Source organism: Kryptolebias marmoratus, linkage group LG15 (assembly GCF_001649575.2).
Source record: "Kryptolebias marmoratus isolate JLee-2015 linkage group LG15, ASM164957v2, whole genome shotgun sequence".
NCBI lineage: Eukaryota > Metazoa > Chordata > Actinopteri > Cyprinodontiformes > Rivulidae > Kryptolebias > Kryptolebias marmoratus.
In genome coordinates this window covers 34,815,461-34,818,790 of record NC_051444.1, presented here as the reverse complement: position 1 = coordinate 34,818,790, position 3,330 = coordinate 34,815,461, and the positions used below count along the sequence as shown (strand labels likewise).

The following is a 3,330-nucleotide window of genomic DNA, read 5'->3' as shown; positions in this document are numbered from 1 at the left end:
TAACAGATTTTAGCATAAATTTTCTTAAACTAATTATTAACTATGATCTTATCTATCACCTTTTGTATGTAACTTAGTCACGTAATGAACTTATTACTGTCTTTGAATAAAAGGCAGCTCACCCGCGGCTCGACTTTTCAATCACGCAAACTTTATGACAGACGGATGTGACGTCAGCCCGTGGCGGGAGTCCCGCCCTCCGGCGGCGGGAGTCCCGCCCTCCGGCGGTGGGAGCTCCGTCCTCCGGCGGCGGGAGGCGGTGAAACGTAAACACAGCTGCAGAGGTGCGCCCTGAACGGTCCTATCTCTTGTACTGAAGAGGAGCTACTGCGCATTTACAACTTTTAACGAGAGTCTATGGACAAAGATTTTTGCGGCGGAAATACGTCACCAATCAGACAATGTTGAAGAACGAAACTTATCATTACTTATCATTAACGATAAAATATTTATCTTACACAACTAAAAATATGTATTCAAGGTAATGTGAGTGGTAGGGCGGCGCCCTTGCGCCCTCTATTGGCCAGCCACCACTGACGTCTGTGTAGAAATGTAACACATCAAAAGAGCATTCTACAGCAGGTAAGATAGTAATTGTTTATAAATTATCCACAGAACCTCATACCTCAAAAGATGTGAACTATTCCTTTAAAAGAGAAGTGGTGCTGTAGGTCAGTGGATTTGGATCCTGTACTCCAAATACACTGTTATGAGCAGCTAGATAGCAAACAAAGAAACACAGGCAGACAGACAGGCAGACAGACAGGCAGACAGGCAGGCAGACAGGCAGACAGACAGACAGGCAGACAGGCAGACAGACAGGCAGACAGGCAGGCAGGCAGACAGACAGGCAGACAGGCAGACAGACAGGCAGACAGGCCGGGGCTCTGCTAGGGGCGAAGAACAGTGGAGTCACTGCAGTGGAAGCTACCGGAGGAGAGGCGGGCGGAGGCATGCCTCTGTCTGAGTTCACCTTATCAAAGAGCGAGCTGCTGTGGCTGTGTGTGTGCGTGTGTGTGTGTGTGTGTGTGTGTGTGTGTGTGTGAAATGAAGCCCAGCTGGTTTGTTGTGTAAGCGCAAAGAGGAAGAGGAGGAGGCCATTCACGGTAACGGTGAGTGAGCTACTTTATCCGGACAGCTAGCTCAGCTGCTAACCTGCTCCTCGCTGTGATGCAGCGGATATTCAGGCTAATTCTCACCCCAAAGGTTCTGTGATGGTTCTGGGACAGATGTGCATACCGGTACCGTATTCTAAAGTCTTTTATTTTACCTACCAATGAAGTGTCACGTCTGTGTTTGGTGCCTTAACTTGTTTTATGTGAGGAAGCTAGCTTAACGTTAGCATCGTCAGTTTAAACTCACCAGTTTTCTGTTCCGTTTTTTATTTTATTTGATTAAACTGCGAATAAACGGTTAATGTCTCGGTTTCGTAAAGGAGTGAAGAAGTGTGCTAACTGTAGCAAAATGGTGTCATGGCTGAAATGTTAGGCAGTCTCCCGTGAAACTGTCAGATTTATCAAACTGCTAGCTGCTTCTCTGCAACACAAGCAGCCGGAGCCGCCGCTCTGAGTCCAGTTCACCCGGGTCACGGGTCGCTACCTGCCGCTGGTCAGAACCAGAACCGAGCCTGTGGCAGCTGCTTCCAGATGCTTATTAACCTCTGATAGCTGTTATAAGGGGGAATCAAAGAAGCGCTAAATATAAGTAGTAAAACATGCTGAAATGGATTATTGCTCATTTAAGAGCGCTGTGGTTAAAGTTGGAGCTGAACTGTCACACTTATTACATAAGCAGCTGTCTGAGCTGCCTGCCAGCTTCTCATTACTGTTAGCTTCAATAAAAAAACAATGTTTAACACTAATGTTTTAGGCCCAAATCAGTGACAAAGACAGGTGTTTAAATAACAAGATAAACCCTGATTCTGTCCTCATTTTTGTCCCAATGAAGGAGGAAGGGGTCATGTTTTTGTTCTGTATCTCCTGAACCACTGGATGGATTTTATAGAAACTCCCAGAAAGTAGTCATTCGATGTGCATTCGATGGCCGCCACAACTAAGTAACCTTATTAGACATAAAATGGATATTAAACCAGACAGTTTTACAGCTGTTGACTGAAAATTTGGTGTGGTAGAAGCTGAGAGTCAGTTCCAACACATTTTGAGCAGAAACTAATAGCAGAAGATCTAATTTAAAACCTTTTCATTAACTGTTGTGTCTCCTAACAAAATATCTTGTAAAACACTGGATGGATTTTAATGAACAATCCAGAAAGTAAATATTGAATGTACCTCTACAACTGATCAACTTTTAGACTCAACTCAATTGAAGATGGCCACCACAGCTAAATGACCTTTGGAAACACAAATAGTGATAACTCAGGCAATTTTACAGATATTAAGCTGAAACTGGTGTGGTAGTAGCTGAGCATCGTCCTCAATACATACTTCTAGCAATACACATTTAACAATATTTTTGCTTTGAACTTTGACATTATCTGTTTCTGTCAACCCTGTCTGTTAGTAAAAAATCTTATGTATACACGTGACCGAATTCCTGGAAATGTTGGTGATTCTCTGATGATTGGAAAAAAAGTGACACTTTTCCACAGTGCTTCTGTGCTTGTTGAACCCGCTGTCGTTTCCATGCTCGGTCACATGCGTGCAGACACCAGTCTCTGGAGCATGGAAACTGTTACATCCAAAATGGTGAATTGTTTGGACCGACAGTGAGGTTGGGTTGCTGCTACTCTTTGAAAAGGGCGAGTAACATAAACAGCACTCAGCTATCCGCTGCTGTTATCTGCTTGCACATGTGCAGAATTATTGACTGCAGCCGTCTGTGGTGGGCCTGTGCGATTTCACAGAAATGCAAATGGAGGTGTCTGAAAAGTTCCACTCTGAGACCTAGATTCAGAAAGCTTCTGACGGCTGTTGTTGTGTAAATGAATAGCGAAATTTCTACAAAAAGGTCCCGGTTTCACTGAAAAACAGTGGCATTTAAACTGCCCTTAGTGAAACTCTTAGAAAGTTATCATTGGGTGTACCTCCACAACTCATTAACATTTGGTGTGAACTAGGGCTGCAACAACAAATCGATATAATCGATAAAATTCAATAATTAAAAGCGTTGGCGACAAATTTCATTATCGATATGTGTCGCGCAATTTATGCGTCACTAACGTTGTTGCGGAAACGGTGACGTCACCCGCAGCGCGTTTCCCGCAGCGCGTTTCCCGCAGCGCGTTTCCCGCAGCGCGTTTGCTGAACACTCCGTCCCAAATATAAGTCATTGCTCCGTCCGCTCCGTTAAAAAAAAAAAAAAAAAAAAAAA

At 44.1% G+C, this 3,330-nt stretch overlaps 1 protein-coding gene and 1 long non-coding RNA gene across 6 annotated transcripts in view; one reads left to right on the top strand and one right to left on the bottom strand.

Moving 5' to 3' along the window:
• LOC119617726 overlaps nt 1–763 on the bottom strand; it is a 6,792-nt gene extending 6,029 nt beyond the window's left edge. Inside the window, exon 1 of the long non-coding RNA XR_005234118.1 lies at nt 626–763. This is a non-coding gene — a long non-coding RNA (uncharacterized LOC119617726). The remainder of the gene's footprint in view (nt 1–625) is intronic.
• A 205-nt stretch (nt 764–968) lies between these two features.
• The window catches only part of herc1 (HECT and RLD domain containing E3 ubiquitin protein ligase family member 1), a 133,192-nt gene continuing 130,830 nt past the window's right edge, over nt 969–3,330 (top strand). For 4 of the 5 annotated variants that reach the window (XM_037979946.1, XM_037979945.1, XM_037979944.1 and 1 more), the window contains exon 1: nt 1,106–1,241. The gene's annotated coding sequence lies outside the window, so the exon portion shown is untranslated. Of the gene's footprint in view, nt 1,242–3,330 lie in introns of all 5 variants that reach the window. The other variant, XM_037979943.1, reaches the window with a different exon arrangement.